The sequence below is a fragment of the Dermochelys coriacea genome, chromosome 12 (genome assembly GCF_009764565.3).
Source record: "Dermochelys coriacea isolate rDerCor1 chromosome 12, rDerCor1.pri.v4, whole genome shotgun sequence".
NCBI classification, from domain to species: domain Eukaryota; kingdom Metazoa; phylum Chordata; order Testudines; family Dermochelyidae; genus Dermochelys; species Dermochelys coriacea.
Window position 1 is genome coordinate 5,751,421 of NC_050079.1, and position 20,657 is coordinate 5,772,077.

Here is a 20,657-nt window from a genome sequence, read left to right on the forward strand (position 1 = left end):
GAAAGAAAATTTACTCCTGCTTGGAAGAAGAAAAAAAAAAATCTCCCTTATTCTAGCAAAAGGTCCACAGATCCCATAGAATGGGTGTTGAGCCCTTCCACAACTCAAGAGGCAGAAGCAGACATGTCAGTCACTGGCAGGGAAGAGGGGCACTCCCCTAGTCCCAGATAATTTGAGCTAACTCCAACAGCTTGCTCCCAACTAGCTCCTTTCTTTAGCTTGGAAGCTATTAGCAAGGATTTCTTCACATTCCCTAGTGCAGTAGGTTACTAAAATGCATCTATCCTGTCACTAGATAAGACAGTTACTAAGACACAGAGCAAAAGCTTAATGTGTTCTGAGCGAGACCCAATCTGTGAAAATTCCTCCTATTAAAAAGAGAAATGTTCAAGTAAGTTTGCATACATTTGCAGTTCTTCTTCATAATGGAGTCCTTTACAATGGGATTTACAAAGACTGTGCCCAGAAAGGGACAGCAGCAGCCAATCTGACAACTGAAATATGCATTTGGTGCCCTATTGCCAAAGCCAGCATCTGTCGAGGGTTGCACATCTAGCCTGTATAATTATTTATATTATAGGACCTAGGAGCCCTAGTAATGAACCAAGACCCCGTTGGACTAGATGCTGTGCAATCAGAAAAAAAAGATTTTTCCTGCCCCCAAAGAATTTATAATCTAAATATAAGACAAGGCACAGAGGATACAATACAGATTGATGAGTACAAAGGAACAATGGGACAGTATTGGTAAGCATGATAAGCAGTATTCTCAGTACACTGGGGGTCTAAACTGTTGTCAAGTTTTTTTGAAAGTATCACAGCAAAGGACAGTTGGAAGGAGGGTAATGAGGTAGCTTTGAAGATGTTAACAAGGAGCTCCTCCCAAGTGCGAGAGGCAGCATGAGAGAAAGTATGAAGGTGCTTGTTTGAAAATTTAACAAGTGGGCAATAGAGGCTGGCTGCGGCATGATGGATTGACTGGAAGGGGGAGTCAAAATTTTGGTAGTGAACGAGAGAGAATAGTTTGTGAAGGGCCTTAAAAGTAGGGTGACCATATGTCCCATTTTGGCCGGGCCAGTCCCTTTTTTTAAGCCCTGTCCTGGCTATCCTGACTTTTTTTGGGGGGAGGGGAGCAAAAGTGGGCATTTGTTCCATTTGCTCTGGCCAACTTGATCAGTTCACAAAAGCAAACAGGACAAATGCCCACTTTTGTGAAAAAATGGGGTGCGGAGGAATGGGGGGACAAGTGCAATGCCAGCCCCACGCAGGAGGGATGCCAGCCCCATGCAGGAGGGCAGGCAGGGCTTCAGTGAGTATTGATGCCAGCCCCAGCCCCAGCCTCGCATGGGGGGCAGACAGGGCTTGGGCAAGCAATGACACCAGCCCCACCCAGGGAGAGGGAGGCAGAGCTTGGGGGAGCAGCTTAGGCCAGCCCCGCACTGGGGTTGGGGAGGGGTGGGCTGGCCAGACCTACGCAGAGTGGGGGGGCTCAGATGAACAGCTCAGGCTAGCCTCACGTGGTGTTCTGTTTTCCCTTTGGGAAATATGGTCACCCTACTTGAAAGCGAAGGCAAGTAGCTTAAGTCTGATGGTAGAGAGAAGGGGGTATCACTGGAGTGCTTCAATGAGAGGGGTGACATCAACATGACAAGCAAGAAAAATTTAACAGAGGGCCACATGAATTTTAGGTTTTTATTTTGGGGGGGAGGGGCGGGATTGCAAGAGGGTCATAGGAACAAGAGGGAAATCAGTGGGGGAACTTGCTCAACATCTTAGACGTCTACACACAAATGCAAGAAGTATGGGGAATAAACAGGAAGAACTGGGAGGATCAGTATATGACCTAAACTGTGACTTAATTAGCATCACAGACTTGATGGAACACATTTCGCTATTGCAATATTGGTATAGCTTATTCAGGAAAGACAGGCAGGGGAAAATGGGAAGAGTTGTTCTATTATACATCAACAACACATACAATTGTTCAAAGGTCCAACAAAAGGTGAGAGAGCAGATGAAAACGTCTCTGGGTGAAGATAAAAGGGTGGGGAGGAACACAGGCGATGTCATTGTAAGGATGGATGAGACATTTCCAAAACACAAGACTGGCAGTAATGGAAGACTAACTCCCTATATATCTGTCGGAAAACTAATACAGCAAAACACAAAATGTCCATAAATTCTTGGACTATATCGGGGACAATTTCTTGCTTCTGAAGATGGAGGAAGTAACCAACAGCACAGCCATTTTAGACTTAATTCTAATAGAAAGGAATTAGGCCTGGTTTACACCCAAAACTTAGCTCGACCTAGCTACATCACTCAAGGCTGTGAAAAATGTCATGCCCAACTCTTCAGTGTAAGAACATCTGGGAGAGAATGGATAATACCTCAGTCTTTGCTGTCAACAAATGGAAAGGAACTAGTTTGCTTATGCTCAAGGAGACATGGAAAACAATTGATTACTGTCCTCTTTCTAACAGCCCTTAACGTATTTGAAGACTTATCAGATCCCCCCCAGTCGTCTTTTCTCAAGACTAAACATGTCCAGTTTTTCAACCTTTCCTCATAAGTTGCTGTTCTCTTGACTCCCTGCCAACTCTTCTGAACTCTTTTTCCCTTAGACTTGCTTCTCATGGGACCTCACCTCCCAATTCTCTGAGTTTTCTACAGTCTGCCCGTTTGAAGTCCACTGACATTATTCTGCTGTTTTCCCTCCTACCATTCCTCAGAATCACAAATACTATCATTTTATGATCACCTTCACCCAAGCTTCCTTCCATCTTCAAATTCTCAACTAGTTGTCAGAATCAAATCCAGAATAGCTGCGCCTCTAGTCACCTTCTCCACCTCCTGTAATAAAAAGCTGCTTCCATTGCACCCCAAGACCTTGTGCTCTATGGGGCTGGGTTGAGTCAGCTCTTCTCCCGATACATTACAAAGCCATGCTCCTGCATTAGTTCCAAGATAGCAGGAAAGCATGCAAGAAATCCTCCACTACCATCCCCATGCTGGCTGCCATGCCCTTCCACTTCCTCACTCTCCCCTCAGCAGCTGGCCAGGGAGGAATGAGCACAAGAGCAGCTGAGACATGGAAGAACAAGCCGCCAATGAGGTGACTACTGGCCAAACACTGCTTCTCTCCCCTACCCCTTTTATTAAGGCACTGGCCAGCCTTCTGTAACTTGCCTTGCTCTCTGTGGGGCTTAGTAAGAAAAAATAACTTCCACACATAAGCTTGGATCTGTTAGGCACTACTGTAATACAAATAAATAAATATGGACATCTGTTAAACTCACTGCAGCCACCACAAACAAATGTAGTCCATTAACAACTCTATTTCAGAGTGTTATGGGGCAGTAGATGATTCAGGGGACTGACCATGGATACTGGCAAGGTGAAGAAACTTGCCTGGCCAACTCAAGTGGTACCTGTTACATGGAGAAACGCAACACTTTCAGTCCTCAGAGTATCCAGTATCGATATGGCAGTGCTCTGGTCACACATACAGCAAAACTATTTTGTAACCAATGCTGTGTTCTGGACTTTTATATTATTGTGGCTCACTTGAGATTGTGTTCCTGAATGTAACATACTGCAGTGCTGCGGGAAGGCAAACATCTTTGTCTACACTACGAAAATACTCCGATTTTACAGAAGTCGATTTTTGGGAACAGATTGTATAAAGTCGAGTGCTTGCGTCCACACTAAGAACATTAATTCGGCGGTGTGCGTCCACAGTACCATGGCAAGTGTCGACATTCCGAGCGGTGCACTGTGGGTAGCTATCCCACAGTTCCTGCAGTCCCTGCTGCCCACTGGAATTCTGGGCTGAGCTCTCAATGCCTGATGGGGCCTAAAATTTGTCATGGGTGGTTATGGGTAAATGTCATCAGTCAACCCTCCCTCCCTCCGTGAAAGCAACTGCAGACAGTCATTTCACACCCTTTTCCTTGGATTGCCTGAGCAGATGCCAAAGCACGGCAAGCATGGAGCCTGTTCAGCTCACTGCAGTAGTTATGACCATTGTAAACACCTCATGCATTATCATGCAGAACCAGCACCTGAAAAACCAGGCAAGGAAGCGACGACAACGCGGTGATGAGGTCATGAACACAGATTTCTCTAAAACCGCGGTCCCTGGCAATTTGGAGATCATGGTGTTACTGGGGCAGGCTCATGCCGTGGAATGCCGATCCTGGGCCCGGGAAACAAGCACAGACTGGTGGGACCGCATAGTGTTGCGGGTTTGGGGTGATTCCCAGTGGCTCTGAAACTTTTGCATGCCTAAGGGCACTTTCATGGAACTTTGTGACTTGCTTTCCCCTGCCCTGAAGTGCAAGAATACCACGATGAGAGCAGCCCCCACAGTTCACAAGCAAGTAGCAATAGCCCTGAGGAAGCTTGCAATGCCAGACAGCTACCAGTCAGTCGGTAATCAATTTGGAGTGGGCAAATCTACTGTGGGGGTTGCTGTGATACAAGTACCTAACGCAATCATTGAGCTGCTGCTATCAAAGGTAGTGACCCTGGGAAATGTGCAGCCTACCCCTTAATGCCCTGGCTCATGAAGCCATACATAGGCACCCTGGACAGTAGTAAGGAGCTGTTCAACTATAGGCTGAGCAAGTGCAGAATGGTGTAGAGTGTTCATCTGGACGTTTAAAAGGTCTCTGGCGCAGTTTACTGACTCGCTCAGACCTCAGCAAAACCAATATTCCCACTGTTATTGCTGTTTGCTGTGTGCTCCACAATCTCTGTGAGAGTAAGGGGGAGACTTTATGGTGGGGGGGGGGGGAAGGTCGAGGCAAATCGCCTGGCTGTTGAATACACGCAGCCAGACACCAGAGCGGTTAGAAGAGCACAGCAGGAAGTGCTGTGCATCAGAGAAGCTTTGAAAACCAGTTTTTTGACTGGCCAGGGTACTGGTGTTTGTTTGTTTCTCCTGGATGAAACCCCACCCCCTTGGTTGCCTCTGAATTCCCTGTAAGCCACCTGCCCTCCCCCCTTCAATCACAGCTTGCTTGCAAAGGAAATAAAGTCACTATCATTTAAAAAACATGTATTCTTTATTAATTGATTATAAAAATAGGGAGATTACTCATAAGGTAGCCCGGATGGGGTGTGGGAGGAGGGTAGGAGGGAAAGAAAAGACCACTTCAAAACTTGTTGAATGACAGCCTTCTGTTGCTTGGGCTATCCACTGGGGTGGAGTGGTTGGGTGCTCAGAGCCTTCCCCCTCTGCCCAAGTTCTTGGGCATCTGGGTGAGGAGGCTATGGAACTTGAGGCGGAGGGAGGGCGTTTAAACAGGGGCTGCAGTGGCAGTCTGTGATCCTGCTGCCGTTCATGAACCTCCACCAGACGCCAGAGCACGTCCGTTTGATCCCACAGTAACCCCAGTGTTGCATCCTACCTCTGATCTTCCTGCACCACCTCTCCTCACGATCATCGGCCACTTTCCTGTACTGTGCTATTATGTCCCTCCACACACGCTGCTGAGCTCTGTCAGTGCCGGACGACTGCATGAGCTCAGAGAGCATTTCATCACGCGTGTGTTTTTTTCGCTGCCTTATCTGAGATAGCCTTTGGGACGGAGGAGGGAGGCTTGAAACATTTGCAGCTGCTGGATGAAAAAAAGGGAGTGATGTATTTAAAAAGATACATTTTACAGGACAATGGCTATACTCTTTCACGGTGAACAACACTATTCACATTACATAGCTCATGTGATTTTAGTACAAGGTTGCATTTTGCATCTTATATTGAGTGCCTGCGGCTTTGGTGTTAGAGATCACACACGCAGTGCCAGACAACAGAATTCGGCTTTCAGGTGGCCATGGTAAGCCATAGTCTTTCGGCTTCTGCAACCTTCATAACAGCAGCGCCCTCCTCTCCCATACCAAGCAAAGCACATTGAGTTGGCCATTTAATGCTGAGAGGTTTTCCTGTTAACGTGCAGCAGCAGAAACCAAACTAACCCCCCACTCCAATTCTCTGGGATGATCGCTTTACCCTTCCCCCCACCACATGGCTGGTATCAGGGAAGATCCCTACTAGCCAAACACGAACAGCTCAGCACCAATGGCGCCCCACCCCCTTGTAGCTAACTGCGGGGAGGATTTCTTTTCAGCCACAGGCAAACAGCCCAGTAGGAATGGCCACCTCTGAATGTCCCCTTAATTAAATTCCCCTATTTCAACCAGGTGACCATGAATGATATCACTCTCCTGAGGATAACATTGAGAGATAAAGAACGGATGTTGCTTGAATGCCAGCAAACACTGGGACCATACGCTGCCAGACTTTGTCATGCAGTGATACCAGATTACATGCTACTAGCATGGCATGGTAAAGTGTCCTACCATGGAGGATGGAATAAAGCTGCTCTCCCCAGAAACCTTCTGCAAAGGCTTTTAGAGTACCTCCAGAAGAGCTTCATGGAGATGTCCCTGGAGGATTTCCGCTCCATCCCCAGACACGTTAACAGGCTTTTCCAGTAGCTGTACTGGCCACGAATGCATCCCAAGTCCTCAGAGCTACTTAATCATAAAAAAACGCTTGCTTTTATAACATGTATTATAATTAAAAAGGTACACTCACCAGAGGTCCCTTCTCCGGCTTGTTTGGGTTGGGAGGGTATTTCAGTCAGGATGATAAAAAGATCCTGACTGTTGGGGAGAACAGTGTGCTCTCCTCAAGCTCCTCCTTCTCCTCATCCACAAAATCCTCAGGCATGGGGGAGAGTACCCCATCATTGGAATCCATGGACGGGGTGGGGTAGTGGTGGCGGCCCCCCCTAGAATTGCATGCAGCTCAGCATGGAAGTGGCATGTCTGGGGCTCTGTCCAGCAGTGTCCATTTGTTCTTTGGTTTTCTGGTATGCTTGTCTGAGCTCCTTAAGTTTCACGCGGCACTGTGTTCCATCCCTGCTGTAGCTTCTGTCCCTCATGGCCTCGGAGATTTTTTGAAATGTTTTGGCATTTCGTCTTTTGGAACGTAGTTCTGATAGCACAGATTCCTCTCCCCATACAGCGATCAGATCCAGTACCTCCCGTTTGGTCCATGCTGGAGCTCTTTGTCAATTCTGGGACTGCATGGTCACCTGTGCTGATGAGCTCACCTGGCCAATCAGGAAATGAGGTTCAGAAATTCCTGGGGCTTTTCCTGTACACCTGGCCAGTGCATCCGAGTTTAGAGTGCTGTCCAGAGCAGTCACAATGGTGCACTGTGGGATAGCTTTGAATTGCGTCCACACTAACCCTAATTCAAAACGTCGATTTCAGCGCTAATCCCCTCGTCAGGGAGGAGTACAGAAATTGGTTTTAAGAGCCCTTTATGTCAAAAAAAATGGCTTAATTGTGTGGACAAGTGCGGGGTTAATTCGATTTAACGCTGCTAAATCCGACAAACTCATGGTGTAGACCAGGCCATAGCTTCTGTCCTTTATCCTCTTTTAGTTATTCCTTACCCTACTCAAACATGTGCATGCCATGCAAGTCCCACTCCCAACTGATGTCTGCCAACAGACATGCAAAGCTACCATGCTGCCAAACAAGCACTGTTCCAGGGACCTTAGGAAGGACACTGTATATCAAAGTGGTTTAACGCCCATGCCATCTGTTGTTAAGGAGGGGAGGGTGCTCAGCAGAGGATAAGAGCTGGTGTGATTCACAAAGCCATCAACAGTGGTGAAAACAGATGGAGAAGGCAGACATTGGTGGGCCATTTTCCCAAGTGAGAAGAAAGTCTTTTTAAAAAGAAATACCAATGAGAGTAGGTTGTTCCTACCCATTAAGGAGGATAATGCAGCCTCTGCTTTGATGTGATAATTGGAAGAGTTTAGAAAGTACATTTCAGGCTTGATTTGATTTGATTTCCAGTTGTAAAATGTTGTAAAACATTTCAGGATCCACACACTAACAGAGCCAGGCTTGCTCTGGACAAATAGGTGCCCTGTGTCTTAGCTAAGAGTTGGCGCTGGCACACAGTTAAGGAGAAACTGAATCACAACAAGCAAAGCCTTTGTTTTATTCAGTTTAGAGAAACGTTAATGTTGATTGCCCTGCAACTGTCTGTAATTAGTACTTAATTATATCACAGCCTATACAAAAAGAAAAGGAGTACTTGTGGCACCTTAGAGACTAACAAATTTATTAGAGCATAAGCTTTCGTGAGCTACAGCTCACTTCATCGGATGCATTTGGTGGAAAAAACAGAGGAGAGATTTATATACACACACAGAGAACATGAAACAATGGGTTTATCATACACACTGTAAGGAGAGTGATCACTTAAGATAAGCCATCACCAGCAGCAGGGGGGGGAAAAGGAGGAAAACCTTTCATGGTGACAAGCAAGGTAGGCTAATTCCAGCAGTTAACAAGAATATCAGAGGAACAGTGGGGGGTGGGGTGGGAGGGAGAAATACCATGGGGAAATAGTTTTACTTTGTGTAATGACTCATCCATTCCCAGTCTCTATTCAAGCCTAAGTTAATTGTATCCAGTTTGCAAATTAATTCCAATTCAGCAGTCTCTCGTTGGAGTCTGTTTTTGAAGCTTTTTTGTTGAAAGGATAGCCACTCTTAGGTCTGTGATCGAGTGACCAGAGAGACTGAAGTGTTCTCCAACTGGTTTTTGAACGTTATAATTCTTGACGTCTGATTTGTGTCCATTCATTCTTTTACGTAGAGACTGTCCAGTTTGGCCAATGTACATGGCAGAGGGGCATTGCTGGCACATGATGGCATATATCACATTGGTAGATGCGCAGGTGAACGAGCCTCTGATAGTGTGGCTGATGTGATTAGGCCCTATGATGGTATCCCCTGAATAGATATGTGGACAGAGTTGGCAACGGGCTTTGTTGCAAGGATAGGTTCCTGGGTTAGTGGTTCTGTTGTGTGGTGTGTGGTTGCTGGTGAGTATTTGCTTCAGATTGGGGGGCTGTCTGTAAGCAAGGACTGGTCTGTCTCCCAAGATCTGTGAGAGTGATGGCTCGTCCTTCAGGATAGGTTGTAGATCCTTGATGATGCGTTGGAGAGGTTTTAGTTGGGGGCTGAAGGTGATGGCTAGTGGCGTTCTGTTGTTTTCTTTGTTGGGTCTGTCCTGTAGTAGGTGACTTCTGGGTACTCTTCTGGCTCTGTCAATCTGTTTCTTCACTTCAGCAGGTGGGTATTGTAGTTGTAGGAATGCATGATAGAGATCTTGTAGGTGTTTGTCTCTGTCTGAGGGGTTGGAGCAAATGCGGTTATATCGTAGCGCTTGGCTGTAGACAATAGATTGAGTGGTATGATCTGGATGAAAGCTAGAGGCATGTAGGTAGGAATAGCGGTCAGTAGGTTTCCGATACAGTGTGGTGTTTATGTGACCATCGCTTATTAGCACCGTAGTGTCCAGGAAGTGGATCTCTTGTGTGGACTGGTCCAGGCTGAGGTTGACCATCTAGGTGGGAGTGAGATTATGTAGGGCCTCGAAGAGGAGGATGAATCTGATGTGGTGTACAAGAAGAATGCCAGGGTATGATGTGGGGTTGGGGGTGCTTTTCAGTGTCCGTTACGAAGGAACTTAGGTGGGAGACCAGTTTTCATTTGAGACAACCAAATCTGGCAGCTAAGATGTCCTTGGACAGATGGACTTGCAAAGGTTTGCTCTACTGTTCCCTCCACCTCAGCCTTCATTACAGCTACCAGTCACAAACGCTATGAGTAGAAGTATATCAGAAAAGAGATCCAAAAAGGAACTAACAAGTAGCATGTTTAAATTAAGCACAACTCTTTCTTCATTAATGGATGCAGCTCTTGTCCTTACTTTGTTTAGTCCAATCTAGACTGTAAACTCCTCAAGGCAGGTACCTGCTACTGTGTTAGTCTGTGAGGTCCCATGCACAACTATGGCAGTCTGTAAGTAGCTTTTCCTAACCTTGCACACAAAGAAGTGCCTAGCAGATGGCAGGTTCTGCTCTCCTGAAGTTCAATAATATTAATATTGTTGATCACCTACCTTTAAAGAGAGATGTAAGTAACCACTCCACTCATGAAAATGAGAGCAGCCTTGCTCCCCCTACAGGAAGGCCAGCATCTCCAGCAAACTGGATGGATTTTTTCTTGTGTGCACTTTCAAAAGGCATTCAACAGTGTAAACAGAGAAACAATGTGGAAAATTGTGGAACAATATGAAATTCCAACAAAATCAATCAATATTATGAAGGCACTCTATGCCAACTCAAAATGCTGCAATAAAATGGAAAATGGATTAATCCATTCAGCATCAAGACAGGTGTGAGGCAGGGGTGCGTCTTGTCTCCTTTTTTGTTTATGCTAGTCACTGACTATGGATTAAAACAATGCGACAGTGATACATATGGCCTAAAATGGAACAAATCAAGGCTATTTGATCTAGACTTCGCTGATGACATTGCTCTTATCAATTAAAATGCACAAACAAAAATGCACAAACCAAGTAAAAAGTAATGGGGAACATAGGTTTGAGATACAACACAAAGAAATGTAAAGTCACATTAATGGGGACTACAGGGACAGAAATCAAAACTGAAGAACAGAAACTGGAGAAGGTGAACAATTTTATGTATCTTGGAAGTACCATCTATCAAGACAGTACTAGTTCCAAGGAAAGAAGAAGAAGAAGAATCGGGAAGGCAAATGCTGCATTTGGAAGACTCAAAAACATCTCCTTCAAGACAATACAATGTGTACAAAGCAATTTTTATTGCCATCACAACATATAGCAGTTAGACATGGCAACTTACCAAGAAAGAGAGAGAAAAGCTGGATGCATTTCATCACCAATGTCCGAGAAGAATATTGGAAATAACATATAGAGATAGGAAGACGAATGAAGTAGTCAGAAAAATGACTGGACAAGGCACCCTCTCACAAACAATCTACAAAAGACGACATCAGTGGTTGGGACATATTTGGTAAGTGTTCTTTTTCCATTCTCAGCATACCGCCCTTGAATGGAAGCCAGAAGACACAAGAAGAAAGAGAGGAAGACCGCGAACAACATGGAAACAAACAGTTCTGAATGACATCAAGCACCTCATCATGAAATGGGAAGATCTGGAGAGAAGGGCAGTTGACAGGCAAGGATGGTAAATGTGGGTAGCCCAATGTGCAGCAAAGCAAGTAATGGACTAAGGTCTAAGGTAAGGCAATTCAGATGCAAAGACTATTTAGTTATTATAGGAAGGCCCAAAGCACTCTGCAGAAAACCAGACCTAAGATCTTTGAATTCTGCAGCAGTCCAATGAAAATTCTGTGGCCAATTAAGATAAAATTACCAAATGAAAGTTTTACTGAATTAACTATAAAAATTAATAATCCAATCAGTGTAGCAGTTCCTGTGTCACTGTGATATTAATCCAATACTGTGAATGCTTCATGCACACAAAACAGGAACACGAAAAACAAACATTGGTTATAGCAACCTTTACCTGCTCCATTTAAGAGAGAGGAAATTTACAAACCCTAGATCAGAGGCTTTCAACCTGTGGTCCATGGACCCACAGAGGTCCACAGACTATGGCTAATATTTCCAAAGGGGTCTGCACCTCCATTCCATTTTTTTTGTAGGGGTCCACAAATGGGGGGAAAAAAAAAAAGGTTGAAAACCACTACCCATGATGGAGAGGACGCCAGCCTGGGGGTTACTGTTCTGTACCGCCCAAGGAACATCAGACAGCAGGGAGCAAGGAGGATTTTGGTGTCACTCTACAGAACCATGGTGAATTGATTCAAATCAACATGATTCAAATAATGATTTAAATCAAAAAGCAGGAAACCTTAATTTAAATCTATTTAAATTGTGTTTTGCTTTTTAGTAACTTTCTTAAAGAAAGGTTGATAACCATGAAAACATGTTGATTGCAATTAAGTACAACCTTTACACTAAATTTGGTGCTTCTTTTCCACTAACCAAGAGGGTACCCTATATCTGTGCACATTTATTTAAGCAATTATAAAGATTAACTTACTTTTATTCAGAGTCTTAATTTTTACCTTTCTGATGTTAGAAAATGGTGAATAATGCATTTCTTACTCACAAGATGATTAATTTTTTACTTGTGAATTAGGTCAAGCTGTAGCTGGATGGAAATTCAAATTCAATTTAAAATGCACCAAACCAGTTTTTTAAATCAAATAGCAAATATCTTACATTTGCTGGATACATAACAAAAAAGTTTATCAAAAACACACTTTTCCTTTAAAGCCAACTGATTAAACAAAAAAAGGAAGTGTAATCTGTAATTGGTGAACTGAACTGATTGTTTCTGGTCACCATCTCCTTCAAGATTTTAGAACTAGTAGATCTCACCCTCTCAACATGTTTTTATTCATAGATTGGATGAGGAAAACAAGCTTTCCTGCTTTTTCCACTCCCACTTGGTTTCTTAAATAAAAACTAGTAATTGAACAGAACCGGTTGAATAAACTGAAATAGAGATAATATTCTCTTGCATCTGCAGAAGAGGCTGCTGCTGTCAAAAGCTGGTTACACTCTTCAACAAACCATAGTTCCAGGTTCTTAGCCAAGCAGTACCAATCCACCCAAACCATCCACCTCTCCAAAGAGAAAACCCCAGAACAGGAACACCAGAGGGCGCAGGTCAGCCACCTTGCTGGCACAATCAAGCAAACCAAAAATAGTCCAAGAAGTGTTTTCAGAACAAGGCTGGGGTATGTCTTCACTGCAGTTAGACACCCACAGCTGGCCTGTTCCAGCTGACTCAGGCTCAGAGTGTGATGTAGACATTCAGGTTTGAGTGCAACCTGAGCTCTGGGACCCTCCCAACTTGCAGAGTCCTAGAGCCAAGGCTCTAGCCTGAGCATCTACACTGCAATTAAACAGCCCCTTAACCGAAGTCCGAGTCAGCTGGCATGGGCCAGCCACAGGGGGTTTTTAATTGCATTGTAGACATACCCTAAGAATTCACATGGTCTCAGATTAGACTCTGCTGGGATCCTCCTTGCAGACAGAAGGAGCTGCCCTCCAAGATTCTAGTAACATACCATAGCAGTGCAGCTTTTTGCAGTGGGAGGTTAGTAATTGGCTGACTTTGAACAGCTATCCCATCCCTGAGGTTAGTAGAGGAGTCTGATAGGTAGGGTGCACAGCACTGCCATGAGAACAAGATAAGCAAAGATGTGCTGTGCTAACAGATCCATAGGTAGATCTGCTCTGAGCCAGATTAGACAAGACAGTGCTTAGAACGCTAGGGACACCTGGAGCCTTGGCTATGCTGGCCCTCTCCAGCCTCACTCCCAGCCACAAAGCTGCAATGGTAGAAGCAACAGGGGAAATTTTAGAAAGAAAAAAAATCTTACTGCAGACCCAGCCTTAATAGGAAGAGCAGTCAGAGTACCAAACAAGCAAGATCCCAAACCATACCAAAAAAAACCACAAAGAGAAGCAGGCCAGCAGGGAGGGTTTGGACAGGAGGGAGCCATCACATTAAGACCTCTGGTGGAATAAATGAGCTAGGAAAGCTAACTGGAGGGCACAGTGCTTGTGTTTCAAATTGTATGAAGGAGTCACCACAGAGAGAGAAGGGCAAAAATCCCAAACAATTCACACCATCAGTTTTTCCTTTATAGATGTGCAACATCAAACAAGACTCATCTTCCCCCTAGGACAATCTATTCCACCCACCCAGAACACAACTACAGAAAAGGAAATTAAACTGGATTTTTATAACCTACGAAATACAAACTTTTAAGCTCCAAGCAGCCTATGTATGTTGCCTGCATTTGTACTGCCTTTTCTAAGGACTTCATCATTAGTCCATGATTAGGAGAGGAATCTCACTGAACTATGCAAACATCTCCCCAGAATTGAGAAAGCTACAGGTTTGTAATTTCTCTCCCTCGTCTGAACCTCTGGGGATGCTGGAAGTGTGTGATGTGTTTTGTTTAAAAAAAAAAAAAAAAACAAAAAAAAAAACACAAAACACATGCCTAAAGAAATTAAACCTGCATGAGCTAATAGAGCACTGGATTGATTTCCGCCTCAGTCTCATTTAAAAGCAATACTGCCCCCAATCAACAAGCCAAAGACTACACTAGAGTAGAGTTTTCTGTTCCATCACTGGGGAACTGTCCCTATGCAACCACAGACATGTGGGTGGGCCCACTGGTGTGGTGGGGCATTCCTGCTCCAGGCACACATTGCAAGTGATGATCTATCGTCAGCTTGCCTACACTCAGTCAGGCACAGATCTTTAAAATGGGGGACACTGCATCCTCCACACCATGCAGGGTAGATAAAAGTAGATTTAAAAAAAAAAAAAAAAACAAACTCGGATACTTTTATTTAAATTGGATTTTATCAATTTAAATTAAATATTTGTTTTTAAATAGACCTCTTTAAAATTAAATTTGAAGTTACGAAAACCTATGTTAAGGCCTAGACTTACTATAATTATTAAAATCATTTGAATTAGATAATACTCAAGCAGCACGTTTGCTGCTGAAGTTTTAAAGAGTCATACCACCGAACTGGTGGAAATCATTGGATAAGCTCCTGGAACAAGAGTTTGTTGACGTGCTACCAGCTTGTGACAGCCGTAGTCTCTCCACATACTGATGCCTGGCACATGTCACAAATAGCATTACCTGTTTCGGACTCCGTGGTAACTGAGAAGAAAATGTACTTGAATGCTTATGGATCCAAGTTCTAACAGATAAAGCACAAGATGGTGTACTGGTTGGTGTCTCCTAGAGACACCAAATTACACGAGGGAACAGGATGACCAACTCCTTACCTACCTGTAATGTGTAGGGAGAAAAAAAAAAAAATCTCTAAGTTCAAGGGAGATTTTAGTTTGAGTGACATATGCTAGAGGTCTCATGCTGACAGTACTAAAATATTTTTGCAATTTCTAAACATTATAGATGACAATTCCCTAACTCAACAAGTGTTGCATCCAACGCAAGGGAATTCTATATTAGACCTGGTCTTGACAGATACAAAGGAACTGACCACAGAACTAAAAATGAATGGTACCTTAGGTACAAGTGATCATGACTTGATCATAATTATAGTGTGCAAACAGAATAAAGTCCACAACAGTGATATATATACCAGGTGCTTTAAAAGGGGCAATTTCACAAAGCAGAAAACATTATGTACTTAGTCAGCTGGGAGGAAGAACTGATTCAGGAAAATGAGAATGATAATTGGGAATTGGTTAAGAACACTTTTCTAGATGCTCAAAAAAGCAACAATTGAAGAAGGCTATACTGGTTAACAATTGGCCTGGTTTAGAGGGAAAGTGAAGGCAACTATCATATATATAACAAATGTATGAAAGGGGAAGTTGCTAGTAATTAATATAAATCAGAAGCTGGGAATTGTAGAAAATTGATAAGGGAAGCAAAGAAACACAGAGAAAGTTATGGACAATGGGGATGGGGGGGGGTTAGGTACATTAGGAACAAAAAGAATCCTGACAATTCAGCACTCTCTCGTTGGAGTCTGTTTTTGAAGTTTTTTTGTTGAAGGATAGCCACCCTCAGGTCTGTAATCGAGTGACCAGAGAGATTGAAGTGTTCTCCAACTGGTTTTTGAATGTTATAATTCTTGACATCTAATCATGTTATTCCCCATGTTATTTCTCCCTCCCACCCCACCCCCCACCGTTCCTCAGATAAATAGCCTACCTTGCTTGTCACCATGAAAGGTTTTCCTCCTTTTCCCCCCCTGCTGCTGGTGATAGCTTATCTTAAGTGATCACTCTCCTTACAGTGTGTATGATAAACCCATTGTTTCATGTTCTCTGTGTGTGTGTGTATATCAATCTCCCCTCTGTTTTTTCCACCAAATGCATCTGATGAAGTGAGCTGTAGCTCACGAAAGCTTATGCTCTAATAAATTTGTTAGTTTCCAAGGTGCCACAAGTACTCCTTTTCTTTAAGTTTATAGTGTTAATGCAATATATTTAGACTTCTGTAAGGTGTTTTGCTTGGTACCACATGGCATTGATTAAAAATATAGACAGGTATCAAATTAACATGGCCCACATTAAATGGATTGAAAGCTGGCTAACAGACAAGTCTCAAAATGTAAATAAGTGGGGAATCATCCTCAAGTGGAACTGTTTCTAGTGGAGTCTCTGGGGAATCAATCAGTTCTTGGCCCTGCACGAGTTAACATTTTTATTCATGACCTGGAAAAAACAAAATCACCACTGGTAAAATTTGCAGAGGACACACAAATTGGGGTAGTGGTAAATAATGGAGAACAGGTCCCTGATACAGAGAGATCTGGATCGCTTGGTAAACTGGGTGCAAGCAAACAATATAGATTTTAATAGGGCTAAATGTAAATGAACAAATCTAGGAACAAAGGATGTAGGCAGTACTTACACAATAGAAGACTCTACCCTGGGAAGCAGAGACTCTGAAAAGACTTGGGGGTCATGGTGAATAGTCAGCTGAACATGAGCTCCCAGTATGATGCTGTAGCATGGTTCCATGAACAGGGAAATTTCAAGTGGGAGCAGAGGGGTTATTTTACCTCCATTTAGCACTGATATGGCTGCTGCTGGAATACTGTGTCCAGTTCCGGTGTCCGCAATTCAAGAAGGATGTTAATATATTGAAGAGGGTTCAGAGAAGAGCCACAAGAATGTTTAAAGAATTAGAAAATATGCCTTACAATGATAGATTGAGCTCCTTGAGTCTATTTAGCTTAACATAGAGAAGGGAGCAAATAGTTAATAATGGGCTCTTCAATCTAGCAGAGAAAAATCTAATACAGTGGTTCTCAAACTTCTGTATCAGTGACCCATTTCATATAGCAAGCCTCCGAGTGTGACCCCCCCCTTATAAATTAAAAACATTTTTTAATATATTTACCACCATTATAAATGCTGGAGACAAAGCGGGGTTTGGGATGGAGGCTGACAGCTCATGAGCCCCCATGTAATAACCTCACAACCCCCCAAGGGGTCTCAACCCCCAGTTTGAGAATCCCTGGTCTAATACAACCAATGGCTGAAGTTGAAGCTAGACAAATTCAGACTGGAAATAAGGTGTCAATTTAACAGTGAGTAATTAAACTAGCCCTTGGAACAACTTACCAAGAGTTGTGGTGGATTCTCCATCACAGACAATTTTTAAATCAAGCTTGGATGTTTTTCTAAGAGATCTGCTCTAAGAATGATTAGTGGGAAATTCTATGGCCTGTGTTATACAGGAGGCCAGACTAGATGATCAGAATGGTTCCCTCTGACCTTGGAATCTATGAACAGGAAACACAGCTTAACACAGAAAGAAACTGAGGACTTTTCAATTGAAGTAACACTTTGCCCTTCTCTAGAAGAACTCCCGCAAGGCTCTCAGAGCACTTTACAAACCACTATTCAGAAACCCTCACTCAGTTTGATGCCCATATTTTTATAATTTTTTTAAACTGCTGTTAAGTTTATGTGTAAAAAAGCAACCAACATATCAGATAGAAAAGTAAACAGCACAAGTAAAATAATTGATGGTTGAGAAAACTGAGGCATACAAGCAGTTAAGTGTTTGCCCAAGATCTCAGAGAGTCAGTGTCAGAGCCAGAAGTCCTACTCCCAGATCCTGGTCTATCCAGTAGATGGCATGATCCTTCTTGTGCTGTAAGCGTCCTGGGCAATTGAACGCTACTGAGGAGGTCAGTACAACATAATAAAAGGCCACATTTGGAACAGCATAGTTCTGATTTCATCTCAGGGGATGCTGGTGACTTCACGCTTCACTCTTCTGGTTTAGGTCGTCATCACAAAAACCCTGGATGAAATTCTAGCCCTGTAACAAACTGCCTGTTCTTTACTCCACATAGAGATCTCAAGTATGTCAAACCCCTTGGAATATTTCAAGTCTTCTGGTTAGTCAGCAAGACCAATAAGGCAAATGGAGACAAGCTGAGTGTTTAATAGGCAGCCTGTACCAATCCAGCTTTAATGGGCTCAATAACTCTTATTCAGAGACTTGGCATTATTAGAGAAGTTTGCCAAGTTACTTTTCCCAAGGCCTCTCTCATCTCCATGCCTTACTCTTTTCATCACTCCAAACAGTTTAGGAGCTGTCAAAGGAGACTGGAGTGATAGAGTAGTGATGTCAGTAGTACCTGAATGAGCTATTATGGGATACCTCTACTATTGATCTACTAATAGCCTCTTCAAACAGATCTCACTGCTTCAGGAATAGAGCTCCACTGGTAAGTAGCTATCTCTCGGACAGCAACTCCATTAGCTGGGTGTCAGATCATTTCTTGTCAAGAAAATGAAAATACTTCAAAGGCCAGCTTTTATTCCTCTTTCAATATGGCTTTGTGTTCTCTGCCTGGGATCTGAGCCCAGTCACATCTCAGAAAGTGCGTCTCAACCTTTTCTCATTCTCACTAAACCCATGCTTTTGCCACAGTCAACAAAATTCTACTGCAATCAGGGTAGATTGATTTAAATCAAAGTGATCCAAGTCACAGATTTAAATCAATAAGCAGAAACCTTGCTTTAAATCACTGATTTTAATCTTGTTTTGCATTTGTACTTTAGGTTTTTTTTTTTTTTTTTTTTTTTTTTTTTAAAAAGCACAGTTGATTCTCATTGATGGTGGAGAATTGCACCATCACCAGAAGAGGCAGGTCTATGTGATTGGGGACTAATTGCTGAGAAGAATAGATGGACCTGTAACAAGAGCTGATCCAGAGAACAGGAGGGTGTGCTGTCTGCTGGGTGCTAAGATACGGGATGTGGACCTGAGGCTGAAGAGGATCCTAACGGGAGCGGGAAAGAATCCATTGATTATCCTTTATGTGGGAACAAATGATACGGCTAGATTCTCGCTGGAATGTATCAAAGGAGACCATGCCAGGCTGGGGAAGCTGCTAAAGGAAATCAAGGCTCAGGTGATCTTCAGTGGGATTCTGCCTGTTCCTAGAGAAGGACAACAAAAGGTGTGACAAGATTATGATGCTCAACAGATAGCTCAGGCAGTGGTGCTATAAGGAGGGCTTTGGAATGTATGGCCACTGGGAAGCATTCATAGACAGAGGACTGTTCTCTCGGGATGGACTTCACCTGAGTAAGAAGAGAAATGGACTTCTAGGATGGCACAACTGATCAAGAGAGAGTTTTAAACTAGGAATTTGGGAGAGATGGTTGGGAGAGGTACAGGTAATCTCCACACCAGTTCTCTTTGAGAGGGAAGAGAACGAAGAAAGAAAGGATACAGCCATGGATAGGAGAATGGATATACGGCAGAAGGGCATTGTACATACCAGTCTAATAGATAATATTGGTGGTAGAATGTCTCTGCCCAATTGGGTAAAGGAATGTGAGCGAAGCAAAACGGCAAAAATTAAGATATTTGTATACTAATGCAAGGAGCCTAGGTAACAAAATAGAGGAACTAGGGCTACTGGTGCAGGAAGTGAAGCCAGATATTATAGGGATAATAGAAACATGGTGGAATAGTAGTCATGACTGGAGTACGGGTATTGAAGGGTATGTGCTATTTAGGAAAGACAGAAATAAAGGCAAAGGTGGTGGAGTAGCATTGTATATCAATGACAGAACAAGGAGTAATGGTCTCAAGTTGCAGTGGGGGAGGTTTAGGTTGGATATTAGGAAAAAATTTTTCCACTAGGAGGGCGGTGAAACACTGGAATGCATTACCTAGGGAGGTGGTGGAATCTCCTTCCTTAGAAGTTTTTAAGGTCAGGCTTGACAAAGCCCTGGCTGGGATGATTTAGTTGGGGACTGGTCCTGCTTTGAGCAGGGGGTTAGACTAGATGACCTCCTGAGGTCCCTTCCAACCCTGATATTCTATGAGGTAGACTGTAAAGAAATAAGAAGTGATGGAATGGATAAGAGAGACTATCTGGGCAAAAATCACATTGGGGAAGAAAGTTTCTAGAGCCTGCCCTGGGAGAGTGCTTGGGGTGTGCTATAGACTGCTGGATATGGATAGAGACCTTTTTAATAAAGTAAATACTAAGGGGAATTGTGTGATCATGGGAGACTAACTTCCCAGATATAGTCTGGAGGACAAGTGTTAATAATAAATAATAATACTAATAGGGCTCAGATTTTCCTGGATACGATAGCTGATGGATTCCTTCACCAAGTAGTTGCTGAACCGACAAGAGGAGATGCCATTTTAGATTTGGTTTTGGTGAGCAGTGAGGACCTCATAGAAGAAATGATTGCAGTGGACAACCTTGGTTCGAGCGATCATGAGCTAACTCAGTTCAAACTAAAATGGAAGGATAAACAAAAACAGATCTGTGACTAGGGTTTTTGATTTCAAAAAGGCTAACTTTAAAAAAAATTAAGGAAATTAGTTAGGGAAGTGGATTGAACTGAAAGACTTGTGGATCTAAAGGCGGAGGAGGAGGCCTGGAATTATTTCAAGTCAAAGTTGCAGAAACTATCAGAAGCCTGCATCCCAAGAAAGGGGAAAAACTTCATAAGCAGGAGTTGTAGACCAAGCATCTCAGAGAGGTGATTAAGAAAAAGCAGAAAGCATACAGAGAGTGGAAGATGGGAGGGATTAGCAAGGAAAGCTACCTTACTGAGGTCTGAACATGTAAGGATGAAGTGAGAAAGGCTAAAAGCCATGTAGAGTTAGACCTTGCAAAGGGAATTAAAAGCA

General features: G+C 43.4%; 1 protein-coding gene across 4 annotated transcripts in view; it reads right to left on the bottom strand.

Annotated features, from left to right (window-relative positions):
* Window positions 1–20,657, bottom strand: part of PSKH1 (protein serine kinase H1) — a 72,143-nt gene that overhangs the window by 29,299 nt on the left and 22,187 nt on the right. The window lies entirely within an intron of this gene.